This window comes from Cupressus sempervirens, chromosome 8 (assembly GCF_028749045.1).
Source record: "Cupressus sempervirens isolate cs-2001-9-10 chromosome 8, ASM2874904v1, whole genome shotgun sequence".
NCBI lineage: Eukaryota > Viridiplantae > Streptophyta > Pinopsida > Cupressales > Cupressaceae > Cupressus > Cupressus sempervirens.
This window is the reverse complement of record NC_143125.1, coordinates 822,283,847-822,304,336: the sequence shown is the minus strand read 5'-3', so window position 1 is coordinate 822,304,336 and position 20,490 is coordinate 822,283,847.

Below are 20,490 nucleotides of genomic sequence, written 5' to 3'. Positions count from 1 at the left end.
ACACACACACACTCACTCCTATCCCCCCTCTCTCTCTCCTCTCCCATCCCCTACTCTCTCTCTCTCACACACACTCCCATCCCTCTCTCTCACTCCCTCTCCCTCTCTCACTCCCTCTCCCATCACCTACTCTCTCTCTCTCTCCCACCCCTACTCTCTCTCTTCCACCCCCTACTCTCTCTCCCCTCTCCCATCCCCCACTCTCTCTCACACACACACACTCTCATCCCCCCTCTCCTCTCTCTCACTCTCACTCTCCCACTCCCTCTCCCACCATCTACTCTCTCTCTCACTCTCTCTCTCATTCTCCTACCCCCTACTCTCTCTCTCTCCCACCCCCTACTCTCTCTCTCACTCTCACTCTCTCTCCCATCCCCTCTCTCTCTTGCTCTCTCTCCCACTCCCTCTTGCACTGCCTACTCTCTCTCGCATCCCCTACTTTCTCTCTCTCACTCTCTCTCCCATCCCCTCCTCTATCTCTCCCGCTCTCCCTCTCCCACTACCTACTCTCTCTCTCCCATCCCCTACTCTCTCTCTCCCATCCCCTACTATCTCTTTCTCTCTCTTTGTCCCTCTCTCCCTATCCCACCTTCTTTAATCCCCTACTCTCTCTCTATTTCTCCCTCCCTCCCTCTCTCCCTATCCCACCTCCTACTCTCTTCCCATCTTCTAATCTCTCTCATTTTCTACCCTCTCTGCCTTTCTTCTTCTCTCTCTATTGAAATTTAGGTCTTAATAGTGTGTGTGCACTAAAGTGCGTACGCACTATTGAGACCCAAATTTGAAAAAGCTTTAAATAGCGTGTGCGCACTATGCAAAGCTTTTCATTCTACCAAGCCTAAGACTTGGTTTTTCCTTGGGGATCCAACCCAAAGGTTTGGAGTCTCTAAACTAGTCTAAGACGTGTTTTGTTGCAAACATACAAAAAAATTTGACTTTTCTTGTGTGCTCTCCTTCAAGTTTCCTCATGGTTGAGCATCGATAAAATCAAGTTACATGACATTGTAGGTTTCTATGTTATTTTTTATTTGAACTATTTCATGCCTTTCAACTATAATTTCTTTTGAATGTATGTTCATTTTTTGTTAAAAACCAACATGTACTAATTGGGCTGTAGATTTTAGCTCGTTCATCAAATTTTGCAACAACTTAGTTTTTTTGAAACTAGACTCCATTCTACACACTTTGAAAAAAAGAAGTTTTGATTTTAGATTAGTTTTCAATCATTTCTAGGAGGAGCACACAGATATTTCACATTTTTTGGATGTGTCCAATTAAAAAATTCATTAAAAAAATACACATTATAAATTACCCAAAACATCTGGGATAAACTACACAGTGCTAGGTAACTTTTGACCAGAGTGATTAAAGAATTTCAAAAAAATACGTTGAAATTTTTAGGGGGCCACACTTTGTACTGTGTTATGTTTTTTCTGAATAAACAGTACTACTTTCTGTGGCCCCCTTTTTTGAAGACCTAAAACTAAACCATTTTGAAAAAAAATTAGTAGTTTAGAAACTAGATTCAAAGGACTACTACTTTTGTTTTTTCAATATCTTAAAATTTTGAGCATAACCATCTTCAAATTCTTGTTGAAGTTCAGAAATTGTTGATTTCAGGAGAAAGGTGTCCACTTAGCCCCCCTTTTGGCACCACAACTTGGTGCACTTACCCAAGTCCAATATTATTATTATCCAATGATTGCAACCTAATTGCAATATGTAATCCCTTATAGCGCAATACCCCGCAAGAACCAATTTTTACATCACATTATAAAATCCCTAACCCTAATCCTTTTATACAAGCTTTTATTGCTTACAAAATTAGGGCTAGAATAGTCATCCAATAGGAAAATAGTAGTTGATGCCTTTTACAATATAAGGGCATTTTTGACTTCGAGGGACTACCCCCGAAAACCCCCATGGGGGCATTGCCCCTCAATCCCACCCCGTACTATGATAAGGAGCATCTTCCCCCAAACCCCCATAGAAATAATCTGGAGGGAAAGCATGTTGAATAAACCTCTGAGTTTGATTAGGCTCCACATCATAATAATCTCCCACTTGGAGACTAATCAGACTCAACAACAATAATATCCCACTTGGACACAGATCATAGCATTACTAAACTTGTGTAGGGCTTGTAGCTTCTACTAGAATATCAAACCACCCTGGACTTTGTTGTTCTTTAATTCTGTTCAGTCGAGAATACCAACCGAAGTTGAAAAGGAATTTAGCTTCTCCCTTGTTACTACCTTTGTAAACATATACGTTGGATTGTCATCTATATGTATCTTGTCTAGCTTTAACTGTCTATCATCCAAAACTGACAAAATGAAATGGTACCGCAACTGAATGTGTTTTGTCTTTGAATGCATAGCTAAATTTTTTGCAAGATGAATGGCACTCTGACTATTTGTAAAAAAATAATTATCCTTCTGAGGATATCTCAATTCTTTCAAGAAGTATTGAAGCCATATCATCTCCTTAACTACCTTTGTAGCAGCAACATACTCTACCTCGATAGTGGATAAAGCATCAACCTTCTATAACCTAGAAACCCTGCTCACAGCTACCCCACCAACAATAAATACATAACTTGTAGTACTTTGTCTAGCATCAATATCCCCTGCCAAATCTGAGTCAACATAGCCCTATAAATCAATAGTAGAGCCCCCAAAGTGAAAATATTTATTGGATGTTCCTCTTAGGTATCTAAGAATCTATTTTCACTACATTCCAATGTCCGATTCCTAGATGACTCATATACCTACTAACAACTCCCACTACATATGCAATATTTGGCCTAGTACATACCATAGCATACATCAAGCTTTCTACAATTGAAGCATAAGGTACCTTAGACGTCTTATCCTCCTCTTCTTGTGTCTTGGGACACATCTCAGTCAACTTCAAAGGACCAAGTAAAGGTGTACTAACAACTTTAGCATTCTCCATAAAGAAACATTGCAACACTTTCTCAATATTGTAGGAGTTAATAAAATCCAACTCCACAGCTCGCCAAGATCACCTACATGAAAATAACCTGTCAAAAGAAAACCAAGAAGGAAGAGGTGGAGCTTGGAAAAACCCTAAACGGACTTGAGAGAGAAGATATTGCAAAAGCAAAAGAAAATGTATTTACAACAAAAATGAGTTTTGAGTTGTGAGATACAATGAGAGAGCTTGAATATAAAGGCCTCATGGAATCTTTTAGAACAAGCTAGAAAGTGGTAGAAGATGAGGTTGACAACTAACCACTCTTCCACAAAAAGGTGGAACATGCTAGAAGGGAACAAACTCTCGTGTTGTCAACAACTCATCACTACAACTATTAACTACTAACTATTAAATAAATGCATTAATCTAAGTAAGCTTAAGTAAATAGAATAATTAATTAATAATTAATTATTTACTCTAACACCCCCCCTTAAGTGCAACTTAGGAGAATGTCTTAAGCTCACAAAACTAAGATGAAATGCAGAATGGGTCTCGGCAACGAGGCCATGTTAGGTACCCATGTACAATGCAAAGAGATGCAACCTCTAAAAATGGGGAAAGAGAAAATAACATGGTAAAAACCCTTCCCCAAAAAGAGGTAAGAACCTAGTGAAGGACTGAAGAAGCCTCCAACTAGAGGAATGTCCCATTAAACAGGAAAAAAAAAGTGATCATGAAGAGCATCACTAAAGCATGAAGAAGCTGCAAATTTTGCCATCAAAAAGAAACTTTTTATCAGAAGAAACCTCCATAAAAGAAGAATGCACGAACCGAACGTGTCTATATGGTAGATGATCCATCTCACTGAAATGCATAGGTAGCTATCCACTACAATCGCCTTGTATATAGGATCAACCACTGAATACATAGCTCACACTATCAAACCAAGGATGCATTAGAATAACAGAATAACCCCCCTTAATGCAGATGGGGTAAGATGACAAGCAACTAAGAAGGTGGGCCAATATCCTCTGTAAATAGAACCAAGAACGACAAGAGAGGGGAAGAGGTACAAACACCTATAAAGACACAGTCACACCAACACTACATGGAAAAACAAAAGGAAGAAGGCCAAAAATAGTAAACAACTATCCCCCCATGGTGCTTTATAAAAATAGTGCAATTACAACTATCTCAAAACAACGTTCATAAACCTGAAATGCAAGTGGCACTTTATCTCAGTGCGTATACATAAAAGTGCTTACAAATGATGTTTACAATGATTAGAAAGAGAAAAAAGCTTATACAAAAGATAGTACAACCCAAAAAAAAAGAGCCCATGCCATGAAAATGATCCTCAGACCTGGAACACCCAAGATATCCACTATAGAGAAAAAAAAATACCAAAAATATGATAGAAAGAGCATGGGGTAGAATCTAAAGAAAAAGACAACATTTCTAAAAAGATGACAAAACCAGCTTTCCAAAATTATAACGTTTTCAAAAAATGGACATGGGACGCAAAAGATATGCTTGTCAAAGTCAAAAACACAACTTTGGACTTCAACTACAAAAACAAGAAACTAAATTGCATCAAAACCTGAAAATACCTACACCAATGTCTCTATCTTGGAACCATCTTTCCAGTGCTTCTTTCGGATCAGAAAAATACCTTTGTATGCTCAAAATATGGCCAAAAAACCAACTGTAGGTCAAAAAGGACCCTAGAGAGGTGTTGGAGGGCTGATGATGCAGTGCTAATGTCAGCAATCTATTGGAAAAAAATTGACAAGTTTGTAGCCATCGCAAGAAAAAAAAAGCCACGTGGCAGGTGGCTAAGGTGGTAGCTGACATGGCAAGGTCCACATGGCAAAGTGCCACAGTGGCACCCATGCCATGTGTCATCACTATAACTTGCTAAGTGGCAAAGACATCCACATGGGCTGGAGATATAGTTGGGTGCAATAGAGGTGGACCGCGAGTGGAAGAACTAAGCAGAGCAATGAAAACCTTAGTTGAGCACAAAAAACAGGCGTAGAACACTAGAGGCGCAATCGAGAAAGCGATGTGCAGGACACAACCGGGAATAGAGGCATCATGGTGGAGAGAACAAGGGGCGCTACCAGAAGAGCGGTGCATGGGAGGCCCTACGATGGTCGTTAAGTGGTGTCGTGATGGTCTACAAACATATCATCAACATATAAACATAAAATAATGTAGTTGTCATCATCCAACCTCTTAAAATAAACACAATGATCTAAATGAAACCTACTATATTTATGCTCATTCATAAACCCATCAAATTTTAGATACCATTGTTGAGGTGCTTGCTTCAAGCCATATCAACTTTTCTTCAGCTACACCCTAAGTTCTCCTTACCTTTGACCTCAAATCCCTATTGTTGTGCCATATATATATATATATATATATATATACATATATATATATACATATATATATATATATATACATATATATACATATACATATATATATATACATATATATACATATACATATATATATATACATATATATATATATACATATATATATACATATATATATATATATATATATCATCCAATTCACCATGAAGGAAGGTTGTTTTAACATCAAGCTACTCCAAATGCAAATCTTCAGTAGCCACAATACTTAAAACCATGCGAATAGAAGTCATTTTAACAATAGGAGAAAATATCTCATCAAAATCAATGTCCTTTTTCTGTGCAAATCCATTTACAACTAACCTGGCTTTAAATCTTTTCTTACCTCCATCCTCTTCTTTCAAATGATTTTATTGTTTCAAATGATTTTTCATGGGTTGTACTATCTATTATATCAACCTTATGTCTCTTTTGATCTTTGTTGACATCATTTTGTAGTATTTTTGAAAAACGCACTTAGATAAAGTGTAACTCTATTGCATTTCAGGATCTTGGACATCTTTGTGTTTTGTTGTACTCACATTACATTATAAAGTTCCTTGGGGGGTTTCATGTTGGCCATATTTTCCATCTTCCTCTGTCAAGTGAGTGTTTCTTCCATGACATTAGCCTCATCATGTGTTGATCACACATGCCATTAGAGGTGTTTGTACTACTTTTGCACTCTCGATGTTTTTGGTTCTTCTTTCTGCAGGAGCTATTGTATTCAGTTTCAATGTTCATGTGTTACCTCTCAAAATTATATGGGGGTTATGTTGGTTCTATTTATTTCTTGGTTTGATGGAGGGAGCTATGTATTCAATATTTGATCATATGTACTATGCAATTGTAGCGACTTGATACCTATGCATTTTGGTGAGATGAATCATTTACCATATAGACATTATTCCATTCCTTTTTTTAGAGGCCATGAAAATACCTTTCATCTTTGATTGATCAGCTCTTCATACTTTGTCTTCTCTACTTGTTCATGTTCTACATAGTGGAGGTTCTTCATATCACCAATTCGGCAATGTTTGTAGCTTCATGCTTTAGTGGTATTCTTCATAATCATCCTTTTGTTCCTATCTTCTAAGACATTCTTTCCATCTCTTTTTGGAGTAGGGTTTTTCCAATGCCATTTTCTCTATTTCTCCTCTTTTTAGAGATTTTATTGTGCTTGGCTACCTCATCAGGCCTTGTTGTTGGGACCCAATTTCATTTCAATAGTAGTCTCTAAGTTTTTAGCCACTCCCTAAGTTTATCTTAAGGGGGGTGTTAGAGTAATACAGTATTTTCTTATTAATTAAATTATATTGATTTAATTATTAAGTCACTTATTATCTGTAGTTTACTAAAGTTAAACTTTGGGCATATAATAATGAATCTTTTTATTAATTATTATCATGCAACCTAGGTTTTGCCTGTTAGGGTTTTGATCTACTTTATAAAGATGATCTCTCTTTGTAATTTATTAGTTCACTTTTGATAATATCAATCTCTCTTTTTTCTCATCAAGAGTGTCTCATCTATGGATTTGACAATTTTAGCCTCCGTAGCTTTTACTTCTCTCTTTCTGTGGAAAGCGTTTGCATACAGGTGATTCTTGGGAGCTATGGGGTTGATCTTTCATCAACTTCAAAATTTAAGACAAGAAAGTGACACTTCCTTATTGCAAGGGTGAAGATCAAGTAGATGATATCTTGAAAAAACCCCTCTCTAAAGAGAAAAAAAAATTCATTGTAAAAATTTGGGTTTACAACCCTTTGATGTAAGCTCCCCAAGTAAAGATTATGAGGGGTGTGAGAAATTTAAATCTTTCCTTGGATGTATTTAATTTGGGATATTTCAAGGATCCCTACGTGTACTTTTTCCTCTTGTACACATGTGGAGGACATGTCATTTACTTGTCCTCTAGTCCACATATAAGGACATCTCATTTTATTATTCATTTAATAAAGGAAATTAGTTTATTCTCCTTAAGAGGATCTTGATACGTTGCACACACTTATTATGAGTGTGGCATTCATAGAAGTCAGAGTTACAAATGTGACTCTTTTCTCATCTCTATAAATAGATGCTTTCTTCTCATTCTTCTTTACACATCACATTGATATTATTGTAATGATCCATTTTGCTCCATCTCTCTCACTTCTCTAGACATTTGCTTTTGTTCATAATATTCACTAGGAGTTTTATTTGTTTTCCCCTTTCAAAATCCTTGTCTCCTTTGTTGCTCTATATTGGTGAATGTTATTGGAAGTTGTTTATTACATGGTAACATTTCTTCTCACTCAACTCACTTAGATTTATTTCATTTTTCTTGCTCTCATTCACCTTTCTTACAATATTACTAATTCATATAAGTTACAATCATCTAAAGCATGTGATTTTGGATAGAGAAGTGGAAGATAAAGTATGAAGATGAGTTGAGAAAGTGATGTTAAGCGTTGGAAATTACAATTGAGACAATTATTAGTTTGTCATTGATGCTAGACCTTATTGGTTACATAGTTTTCTATCTAAGGGCCCTATCAAGATGATTGATGAAGAGGATTAAAAAATGACATAAAAAAATGATCTAGAGGAAAGGTTGAGTTATGATGGAAGGATTCAATGAATATGACCTAACCCTAAGATCTACAATGATGCTTAAGTGGAAAAATATCAAGATTACCTATTTAAGGAGGTGCAAGGACTAACTTGATAAAGGTTGGAGTATTTATTGATACTATTGGAAAACTTGAGCAAGAGGCTAAGAAGTGTTGCAAAGAGGTGAAAAGTGATTACTTGAAGGAGTTCCAAGTATATCAGAGAATGAGATGACAATGAAAGAAAGTCAGTGGATCAACATGTGAGCCAAATTATGATCCAAAGTTGCAAAGTGAATTCTTTTGTTAGATCAAAACTATTGTTACTTTTTAACCATTGTATCGATATTGAAATCATTTAACAAAAGTAAAATTCTAATGGAATGTTCTTAAGCCCTCTAACAAGGCCACTCCCAATAGGGTGATTAAATCCTTTAAAAAGGTCATATTTAACAGTGTGTTTTACAACCTTTAATAGGGTTGCCTCCTAACAGGAGCTCACTTCAGAAGAGTGAAAATTTGGTGACATTTTAATGGTGATTTATCCCAATTTTGGTTTCCACATTAAATCATGGTGTCATACTTTTTTGGATGTCATTTGAGATGTTTTACTATTAATATTTTATATTCTACAAGTTTTTTAGTGTTAGGACAGTAGACTGCCAGTGTTTATGTTACTAATTATTTTCTATCAAGACCGAGCTATTGAATATTTAGATCTAAAGTATTTGAAGTGATTAAAAGTTCAATTGGTATATTTGGACCTTGGATAACTAATTCACCCTCCCCCCTCTAACTTATTTTAAATCATTCCAAAAATTGACATCAAAGCATTAGTGTTTGTAGAGAAAAGTTTGAAGGTACTTGGAGCTAAAGATCAGAGATGGTGTAATATACTATACAAAAAATGCATATGTAACAATAAGAATAGTTCCTCTAACAACTCAACAGATGAAAGAGAATCAAGAACACAATTAGGCTATGTTGGAGATTATATCAGCCCTTAACTATGCTAAGTTTGATGATATACTGTATACCATCTATGGAGGAGACATAATTTTTTGAGAGAAAAATTAGAAAGCTTGAGATGTAAATTTGATGAAATGAGAATTATGGAAGGTGAGAAAAATGTTTAGTATTATGGAAGAATCAAAGAGGTGGTAAATGGTATAAGAGAAGCAAATTGAAAGATTGAGATGAGACTTTGGTCAACAAGGTATTGAGAACTCTACTTCCTATCTATTCTATTAGAGTTTCAACAATACAAGAATTGAGATGTACCCCTAGTAATAATCTAACTTTCAAAGCTACAATTAGTAGGCTTACTACTTTTGAAATGTCACTTTATGATAATTTCACTCCTACTTCTATTGAATCTGCTTTCAAATCTCAATTGATTATTAGTAAGAAAGGAAAAAGAAAGTGTGTGTGTGTGTATAGAATTTGATGATGAACAAATTCATAGATCCCTGGATATCCTCCATGAAAATAACCTATTACAAGGAAGCAAAAAGGCAGAGAGAGAGAGAAAAAGGCTTGCTCAATAAATAAGAAAATTGAATTTACTTGTGCAAAATTGAATGAATGAATTTACAATCGATCAATCCTTATGAAGGAGATCGAAACTCTAAAAGAGAAACCCGAAGAGGTAAAGAACATTTATTAATTACTAATTAATTATTAAATGGAAATGCAAAGTGCATAAAGAAAATCTTAAGAAGTGAGTAAAGGTGATTTAATAAATGAAATGAAATTAAAACTTTACTCTAACACTCCCCCTTAAGATGAGAAACAATATAGCTACAAAAAATACAAAAAGAGCAAGAAAACTACAATGCAATGTTGAAAGCAAACTTGGGTCCCGACAACAAGGTCTAATGAGGTACCCAATCACAACCAAAATTCTATGAAATGGAGAAATAGATAAAACCCAGTGGGAAAACTAATCCAAAAAGAGATAGAAAAGGATGCACAAATGAAACATCTCAAGAGATGCTCTCAAGACCATAAGTACAATGAAAACCCCCATGATAAAATCTTGAGACTTCATAGCCCCCCACAAAAAGGCAGAACTCCTATGTCGATGAATATACCAATGTGGCTCCAATCTAAAGGGAAAAAAGGTAGTGGACAAGGATGATAAAACCCCTAAATGTAAGATAAAGCTAATAGTTCTAGCTAATGGTCAAAGGAGAATGCATGAGAATCTTGAAGTGGAATCTCCAATGGAGGTGGGATAACAAGTGTATTGAATTTGTCATGTAAGAGGAGATGTGTGTCCTATAATATATCCTCAACAACTACAGTAGGTGGCTTAATGACTGGATCTCCAATGGTAGGAAATGCTGAAGAGTAATCATGTGCAAGAGATGGAATCTAAATAGGAGGTGGAGGTGTAGAAGTCACAACACTAGTCTCAGGAACAACACATAAGTTCAAGCAACCTGACTTCACCTTAGTAGTCTCTCATAAAGAAGGAGAGTGAGTTTCCAATGGTGGAGATAGTGGACCAAAATTAGAGAAAGAGTATACGCAGGAAGAGTGATCAACAATCCCTATAGAAAAAATATTGTATATCTTACTATCTTTGATGTGCACTAAATCTTGTGCAAAATTAGCTATCTTCCCTATCCCATTATTTGCAATATGATAAATAGAGAGAAGGTCAGAGGACAAAGATGGAACAAAAAGTGCATCATGAAATGCACCATAATCAATGCCAATAGAACCTTTCCCACATACACTCATAATAGTGTTGTTCCCCATCAAAATGTTTGGAGTAGGAGAAGCCTCAAAAGAAGAGAACAAATCTTGAGAAGATGCCATATGGTGCAAAGCACCTAAATCCAGTAACCATCTAGAAGGAAGTGGAGTAGCAGTTACACATAGTGCATGACCCTTTCCTATATCTTTACCATCTAAATAAAATGATGATGATGAAGGTGATCTGTGAGAAGTAAAAGAATGTCAATGTTTCTCTTCTGAAGGAGAGTAGTCAAATTTGAAACCTATTTGGCATAGCCATCTAACTTCTTCTCATAGCAATGTGACTCATCATGATTAGGCTTATTACAATAAGCATGCTTTAATCTTTCTAGCTTTGTTTTACCCCCTTTAGGAGGAGGTGGCCCTAATGAACTATGAGGCCTAAAATCAATCTAAAACTTTGTAGAATATGAGAGAATCCAATTGAGATAGATTAGCTTGCTCTCGAGTCAATCCTTGTCTTCTTTGATCTGTGTTGACATCTATATCTATTATTTTTGCAAATGCACTAAGATAAAGTGCCACGCTATTACATTTAGGGATTTTGCACATTTTTGTGTTTTTATTGTACTTGTACTACATGATAAAGTACCTTGGGGGGTTTCATTTTGGCCATATTCACAATCTTCCTTTATCAAGTGAGTGTTCCTTCCATGACATTGTCGTCATCATGTGTCAATGACATGTGCCATTATAGGTGTTTGTACTTCTTTTGCACTCTTGATGTTCCCGGTTCTTCTTTCTACAAGAGATATTGCATTTAGTTTTAGTGTTCATGTCTTACCTCTTAGCATTATAGGGGGGTTATGTTGGTTCTATTTCTTTCTTGGTTCAATGGAATGAGCTATGTATTCAATATTTGATCCTATGTACTAGGTGATTGCAGTGGTTGCATACCTATGCATTTGTGTGAGATGGATCATTTATAATATAGATATTTTTTCATTCCTTTTTTTGGAGGCCATGAAGATACCTTTCATCTTTGATTGATCATCTCTTCAGACTTAGTCTTATCTACCTTGTCATGTTCTATACAATGGAGGTTCTTCATATCACCGGTTTGGCAATGTTTGCAGCTTCATGCTTTAGTGGTGTTCTTCATGATCATCCTTTTGTTCCTATCTTCTAGAACATTCTTTCCATCTCTTTTTGAAGTAGGGCTTTTCCCATGTGGTTTTCTCTATTTCTCCTATTTTTAGAGATATGGTTGTGCTTGGGTACCTCATCAAGCCTTGTTGTCGGGACCCAATTTACTTTTTGTAGTATTTTCTAGGTTTGTAGCTACTCCCTAAGTTTATCTTTAAGGGGGTGTTAGAGTAATAAGATATTTCCTTATTAATTAAAGAATTTTAATTTAATTATTAAGTCACATATAATCTCTAGTTTACTTAAGCTAAACTTTAGTCATATATTAATTAAATTTTTTATTAATTATTATTATGCAACCTAGGTTAGTTACCTATTAGGGTTTTGATCTCCTTTTATAACGATTGGCCTCCTTGTAATTTATTCATTCACTTTTTTTTTTATTCATATTCCTTTTCTATTAATAAATAATATACTTAGTTACAATTAAAAAAAAGGGTTGGGGGATACAAGATCACCCCGCATAAGTTCACATGGCCAAAGCCAAAATCATTAACTATTCATAAAAAAAACATATAAGAAGCAACCCTCTAGCAGCTAAAGCAGTGTTAACTGAGGGGGTGGTTCATCTCGATCATGAAATCTCTAGTCATCCTTGGGATTGGCAGGTGGGTTGGGAATAGTCCAGCCATTAGCAACATCGTCGAGGGCTTGGTTAGCATCTTTGGTATGAGACCACAAAGGTGAGATAGCCAATTCCAAGTGAAAGGGCCATTTACCAAAAATAATATGCCAAGCACTAGGAGGGGGAGCTACTGGGCTTGGGGACCAATCTATGCCACCATAGGGTGGGGAAGCCAAGCGGCGATGCTAACCACCATTGCCACCACTAGGAGAGTAGTGACGGGAAGTCTACAAGCATGGCATATGTGAGCAGTGGCCAAAAGAAGTGCACCCCTGATGGTGGCTCCTAGGTGGCATAGTATCAACTGAAACATCAAGAGGCACTCTGGAAACCATATAGAAGGCATTAACCTAATGATTGAGAAGCTCCTGAAGGTGGGCAACCTCCAGAGCCACCTTGTTGTCTTCCACTCAAATCTACATTATTACATTATTACAAATGCCCACTTTAGTGTATATAGCAACATTTATGTCAAGAAGAACAAGATTTCTATCTTTCCACAGAGTGAACAAAATCTCCATCTTGAAAGTATGCCAAATATGGGTAAATTTTCTAGGGAACCTAGGAGATTCACCCAAAATAACCATTTGCCAAGAAAAAGGTTCAGGCCGAAATGGCTTAAAGAGACCCTAGAGAAAAGCTCCTTAGGAATTTTGATGCCATGTTTGAAAAAATGCAGAGCACTAGCACCTTGAGAGTTGGCTAGAGGAATACCCTAGATGGAAAACAGAGGAGACCACAAAATGTTTTATTGGTTCAAAGAGAGCCCATCATGGAACCCATCACTAGACTATCGAAGCCAAGCCTCAACAGCTTCCCAAGCTTTCCATATGCTCTTGATAACAAAAAATCCTTGTATGTGCATGGGTTCTTACATGATCAGAAGGGTTTGAAAGCCAATCCCCTTCCATGCAAGCCTATTAATGGGGAACCTAGAAGAAATGCAATGTTGAAACAAAATCTTCCAAGCTCCATCTCTAGTAATGACATGTATAATCTATTTAGCACAAAGAGTGAGGCCTTGCTTCTACATGGAGAGAAAGCCAAGGCCTCCAGACTCTTTGGGGAGACAACAAAAATCCTAAGAGACTCTGTGAAATCCATGATGGTTAGAACTAGAAGCCTAAATAAAATCATGGAGCAATCACTCTAATTTCAGATAGGAGGCTTTGGAAGGATCCCAATAGAAAGAATAATAGACATGTGCACTTACCAAAACTTTAGAGTAGATCTTAAATTTTCCTACAAGAGAGAGGGGTTTTGTAAGCCAATAGTCCAACTTCTTTGCAATCTTGACAAGCACAGCATTCCACAAATCAACTAGAAAAGCTTGAAAGGCAAAAGGAATGCCTAGAAAGTAGAAAATATCCCTATGCATGACCTATTTCCATTCAAACTAGTCAAGCCAAGGTAGAGCTAGCAAAAAAGATTGACAATAACAAAGTGTGTTGTACCATTGAATAGTAGAGCCAACGGCTTGACAAAAGGTGTCTAGGCATTTCAAGGTCTTAGTGATGTTTTCCTCATGATCCAAAAGAGTGAGAAAGGAATCATCAGTAAAGTGTTCATTGACCAACTGGGAAGAGGAATTTGGCAAGGAAATGCCACAAACCAAACCAGAAGAAATGGAGTGGGCTAGCAAGTAGCCAAACCCTTCAGAGCAAGAACATATAACACCGAAGCCAGAAGGCAACCCTACCTAATGCAATGAAAGAGTCCAAAGGCTTCAAATTGGGAGCTATTTATAGTAATATAAGCAATAGCATCTCCAAAAAGAATCTCCACAAACTAAAGAAAATTGGGACCGAAACCAAGAGCTTGGAGCATAGCCAAAATGAAAGGCCATTCAATCCAGTCATAGGCTTTGGCAAAATCAATTTTCAAAAATATAGATTGCTGATTGTATTTGAGATGGACCACTCAATGCCTTCCCAAACAAAAATGATGTTGTCAAGAATATACTTGGACTTGATAAAGCCAATTTTCTCTAGCCACACAATTAAAGGAAGGAGATGGCAAATTTTAAAAGAAATTACCTTAGCAATGATCTTATAAGACACATTAAGTAGGGTAATGGGCCACCAGTTACAAATATCCTCAGGATCACTAGCTTTAGATATGAGTTTGATGTTTCGTTTGTTAATAATAGCACCTAAAATTTTAGAATTATAGGCTTCAAGATAAGCTTTGTGTAGGTCAGGACCAATAGACTCCTAGAGGTGTTTGTAAAATTCACAAGAAACCCATCACACCTAGGGGACTTGTCATCAACCATGGAAAAAATGGTCTCCTTGAGGTCTCATATGGTAAGAAGTTGCTCACAGAAAACATGTTACTCAACCGCTAGGTAGTTTGGAATAACAAAAATATACTTTTTGAGTGCTTCCTCTTAAGCAACCAAATTTTCCTACAAAGTAGACACATCTTCATAATGGTGAAAAAAATCTTGTAGGATGTCAAGGAGACTAGAGAGAAAAGAAGTGCCTTGTTTGATTTTTTAAATCCCAAAATTGGTATGACAGGCTCAAAGAGCCTAGAGGAACTCCTTTGAAGCCTTATCACCAACCTCCAACCAATGGAGGCAAGCTTTGATTTGGGCCCCTCAAGTAGCATAATTATCCCCAACCTGTTTTTCATGATGAAGATTGGAAAGCTAAATTTGCAAATCAACATTAAAAGGGTAAAGGGTGAGAGCCTCAGAAGCTTTCTTGAGATCCATGGTCATAGACTCATAAGACCACCATCTGAAAACCACTAGTTGTCACCCATAGATGCACAAAAATTGAACAGTTCTAGTAATAGCATCATTCCACCATTGAATCTACCCTATCTGAGAATGGGGATGTGGTTCTAAATTCTAGATGTGTAGGATATGAACAATAGTGGAAGCATATATCAACACTAATGTATTGATAAAAAACTGAGTCCTAACAACCTGCTGGATAGCTATGTTCCACAATAGAAAAATAAATAGGATAGTGGTATGATAACGTCACATCTAGAAAAGGAATGACAGGTAAATATCGATCCTTGGAAAATGAGAAAAAGGATTGTGTAGTAATCATGGTATGATCAAGATGTTTCAAAATTTGGTCAGAGCCAACTCAAAAGTTGGACCAAGTGTGCCAAACCCCAATATGCTGGCAGTGGTGAGTATTGGGATCAGAAAGGTCCAATTTATTACACATGTAGTACTAGGTTTCCCTTTTCCCAAACTGTCTAGTGAAAAGGCAAAATTTTATCTTTGTTAGAAGCCAATTCAACCATATTGAAGTCATCACATATAACCCAAGTAGTTGGAGGCAAGTTGTCATCCATCTAGCCCCACAATTGAGATCTTCCCAAAACATCATTGGAAGCATAAACATTAACCACTCCAAAAGAATGATTGTTGATACAAAGCAAAAGCTAAATTATTTTGTGCATGGGATCAAAACCATTTGAAATAATAATAGAATAAAGATGAGGTGATAGAAGATTAACTACACCACTCCTACTAGATTTGTGTTGAGAGGAAAACATAATGTCATCTAGCCAAATGACACAACATGCAGAAGAAAGCATAAAACTAGAGATTTTAACTTCTTGCATATAGAGAAAATCTAAATTACCAAGTCTATGATCGGTATCCTCGACATAGTAATTTCTAGAGAGGTTGGTAAGACCTCGCATATTCCATTATAAAAAAATTCATGAAAATTATTCCATGTCTTCCTCTTCCTCAAGAGATGAGTAACTATTATGCAAGAAAGTTGAAACTTGGTTAAAGCCAGAAGAAAAATCCTCTAGACTAATAACCCATTATTTCTTCTCTAGTTTCTCAGCATGTCTAGGAGGACTACAAGAATGTCACACATTCTAAGTCACAATAGAGGAAGTAGCAAAAGGAGTGTGAATCACAACTGAGGTGTTAGCTCCTTGCAGCTACCTTGATACCCTAAGAACTACCAGGGTTTGAAACCTGTGAAACAGTAGGGTTTGGTTTCAGAAAAACTTCCTGCACTCATACAATGGTTGGGGTTTGTGCTCCTATTGAAATAGGAGGAACTAAAATGATAGCCACATATGACTATTTAGGAGCCAAGGGAACTTTTCCCTTCTACCCAACAATGGTCCATTCTTCTTTTTGCTTCCCTTATGTTGGTTTGATAGGGGCCTCTTTAGGCAGAGGTTTAACCTTGGGCACAGCCAAAGGGAAATCCCTAATCTTGTGTAAAGACAAGAAGATGACTAAGAAAGAAAAAAAAAAGTGTTTGCCAAGCCTAACTGAGAAAATAGTACAAGTTGAACATTTAGTTTAGACTGAGTAGAAAGATGGTTATGATCAAGCCAAGAAAACTTTAGTATGTGTCAAGCATCAAAAAATGATAGTAATGTAATTACCAAGCAAAGACGTAGTTCATGCTGAGCAACCTAATATTTACCGAGAATAAGAAGTCAATTATTGCCAAGTGATAGTATAAAGAGTTTGATGAAGATTTGATGAATTTAAGTTGACAAAGTAGATTTATTGAATTATGTGAAGTGTGTTGAAGATAAGTATGATGAGCTGGTGACACAAAATTCAAGATAAACCATTTGAAGATTAATTTGAAGAGGATTGTAAGAGAATTTTCTAGAGGAAACATAATGGAAAGAAGGGAGGATTCAATAAATCTAACATAATCCTAAGATGGATGATTGTGATGAAGCTACAAAAGATCAAAATTCTCTATATAAGGACATACAATACCAAAAGAAAAGTATGAAGTGTTGAGTGAAAAAGAGGAGTCTAGAGGTGTTGCTTCATATGGTGGCCAAAGGAATGAACCTCTAGTTGACATAATAAGTAAGAAGACTCAAGGAGGTGAAGGCTTGAAGGGTGAACAAGAAATTAGAGATGAAGGGGAATGAATGACAAGCATAATGGAGAGTTGAATGAGAGATCTAAAATTTGCAAGTGATTTGTTTTGTTATCAGATCAAGTTCTACTGTTACTCTCTAGCAATTGTATCAGTCTGGAAAAATCCTTTGGATTAAGGTTGACCTAATAGTCATGAGTGAATCCTTTAACCAAGTGACATTCTAATGGAATTTTATAAAGTCCTATAAGAAGGCTTGCTTTTAATAGGGTGATTGAAATCCTTTAATCAAGGTCACATTTAACAATGTACATTATAACCTTTAGCAAGGTTTGCTCCTCATACGGCTCACTTCAAAAGAGTGAAAATTGGTAGCTTATTACTGGTGGGTTTTCCCAAATTGGATCTCCACATTAAATCCTTGTTTCAAATTGTGTGATTGAATTTGAGTTAACTTATGTTTACATTTCTGCATAGTTCATTTGACCTAGGACAATAATATACAAAGGTTTGAGATATTGGATGATCTAATAAATGCATGCACATGCATTTTCTAAGTACTAAAATTTTTTATCTGTACATTTCAACCTTGGATAACTAATTCACCCCCCGCCCCCTCTCAATTATTCTAAATTATTCCAACAGAAAAGGCTACTTAATTTGAGATGGATCTCTGCATCAAAGAAGTTGATCAAAATATCTTACAAGTTGGTGCAAAAAGTTATACTTTCAGAGCTACCTAAAGAAGTGAAATAAGAAGAAAATAATTTTATATCAGTCATAAGATGAGATGATATATGGTGAACAAGATTCAAATGTACTAACATATATATATCTACATAATGAAAATGTATGTGAAATATGTAGTCTCTTTGGCATTTTTATCAAAGCGGGAGAATATGTTAGTTACCATGAAAGAATGCAAGTGAGGGAGATTATGAAGCAGTTACCTATGTAGTAACAAGAAAGAGGGAGGTTATAGTAATGAGGAAGATGAAGAGAAGTCATACATGACAGAGGGAGAGATGTTGCAAAGCAAGAGAATATGGTGTTTCTAGCAATACAAGAGAGGCTAATTGATTTCATGATCTAATATGATAGCTCAGGGAGTCTATATATGTCACATATTAGAGTTGCATGGATGAGAATCAAAATGAAACTAAGGATATTAATTAATATCTAATACATTACATAGAGGGAGATGCTTGATGTAGTACATGTTTTGGATTTCATGGTAACTAGAGGAATTTTCATCAATGCCAAAGAGGGAGATTGTTAGAAACTATAATTGAGACAATTGTTATGTTGTCATTGATGTCAAACCTTATTGGTGAGATAGTTTTCTATTTGATTTGATTGTTATATCAAGATGATTGATGAAGAGGAATTGAGAAGAAGGACATAACAAAAGGACCTAGAGGAAAGGTTGAGTTATGAGGAACTACAATGGGTACTTGATTAGTTAGACTTTGACAAGATAAAGTGATTGTTTAATCATAACCTAAGTGGAGGAGACAATTGTATTGAAGCCTATAAGAAGTGATCAAAGAATGACCAAATGCATAGGCTTGACGAAGAAAAAGAGAAGAAGATTAAGGAACTTAAAGTTTATGTTGACTGATGCTAGTGTTGATTAAGTGCAAGTATAAGCCAAGAAAATATAGTGTTGACTAAGCATCAATATTGACTGAGTGTCAATATATGTGCTCAATAGAAAAGTTAGTAGATACTAATTAATCTAGTGATGACTAAGTGTCAAAACATAGTGTTGGCCAAGGGACAAAAATTGATAGATTATAAGGAAATTGTGATTTGTAGCTAACATACTTGATTTCTTTGAATATCGATGGATGACCTAGAGCATTTAATTTAAGAGAAACTATGTTTAAGAGTTTCTATGCAATAATTCAAGGAGAAGTTTGAAGAAATTTCTAAAAGAGAAAAGAGGAGATGAAATGATGGAAGGATTCGATGAATCTTACCTAAACCTAAGATCTACGGTGATGTTTAAGCGGAAAAATATTAGAATTACCTATTTAAGGATGTGTAAGGACTAACCTAATAGAGGTTGGAGAAGTTATTAATGTTATTGATTAGTGAACTTGAGCATGAGGCTAACAAGTGTTTTCAAGAAGTAAAGAGTGATTTCTTGAAGAAGTGCTAAGTAGAACAAAGACTAAGATGACAATGGAGGTCAATAAGTTGATCATCATGTGAGCCGAATTATGATCTAAATTTACAAAGTGAGTTGTATTTTTCAAATCAAACCTACTATTACTTTCTAACCATTATATTGCTATTAAAATCCTTTAATCAAGGTTTACCTAACAGTCATATGTAAATCCTTTAATCAACATGGAATTCTAATGGAGTTTTCTTAATCCCTTTAGCAAGGCCATTTCTAATAGGGTGATTAAATCCTTTAACAAGGTAACATTTAACAATGTATTTTGTAACCTTTAATAGAGTTGGCTCCTAACAAAGCTCACTTTAGAAGAGTCAAAAATTGGTGACATGTTAGTGGTGGTTTTTCCCAAATTGGGTTTCCACAGTAAATCCTGGTGTCATACTTATTGGATGAAATTTGAGATGTTTTAGTGATAATGTTTTACATCTACAAGTTTGTTACTATTAAGACGGTGCATTGCAAGTTTATGTCACTAATTGTTTTCTATAGAGACTGAGTTATTGAATGTTTAGATCTAAACAATTTCAAGTGATTAAAAGTTTAATTGGTACATCTGGACCTTGGATAACTTATTCACCCCCCACCTTAGTCATTTTAATTATAATAGTAAAGTATGTGAACCTAATTGGGCAACTGATGAATCAGTCTATGACAATATAATATTGGTTTCATTTTTTTAAATGATTTCATGATGTGATGAGGTGTTGTTCAAGCAAGTTAGTTTGGTCAATAAAAGAAGGAATGGAGTTTGAAATTCATAAGACAAAGAATCAATATGGTACACTAAGCTAGAGATAGTGATCGGTAAATAAAGAGGATGATAGGAATAATGATAATCAAGAAAGTCTAGTGTTGATTGAGCACAGTATTAACCAAGATAAGGAAAAAGTTCTTTAGTAAGATCAATTGATAGAATAATTAAGGAAATACATAATGGTGAAGATCTAGACATGTTTGAGATCTTAAA